The sequence below is a fragment of the Arachis ipaensis genome, chromosome B08 (genome assembly GCF_000816755.2).
Source record: "Arachis ipaensis cultivar K30076 chromosome B08, Araip1.1, whole genome shotgun sequence".
Taxonomy (NCBI): domain Eukaryota; kingdom Viridiplantae; phylum Streptophyta; class Magnoliopsida; order Fabales; family Fabaceae; genus Arachis; species Arachis ipaensis.
In genome coordinates, this window is record NC_029792.2 from 16,285,204 (window position 1) to 16,285,625 (window position 422).

Below are 422 nucleotides of genomic sequence, written 5' to 3' on the forward strand. Positions count from 1 at the left end.
TCTTTTTATTTTACTTTAATTAAATTTATTTGTTTGAATAAAATTGATCGAGATTGGTGGTTTGAGATGAGATTAGAAGAAATAAAAAAAAGTGGTGGTAATAGTATTTGGAGAGGTAGGTATGTAGTAGTAGTGAAGTTGGTAGTTAAATTGAAGATAATTTAATCTTTTGAATATTTGTGTGCCTTATTCATTAATTTTGCCACACACAATATAAAAACACAATATATAGACACAGATATTTTGTGTCTTTATCTTTAATGTCTAGTTCTTTATATCTATCTTTCATTATATACCTCAACCAGACCACGTCTTAGTTCTAGTTATGTAAAATATGAGAATAAGGGACCACTTTTATTTAAAAAAAAAAAAAACTAAAGGGCCAAAAGCCCTTATGGGCCTCAGGGATTGGGAAAAAATGC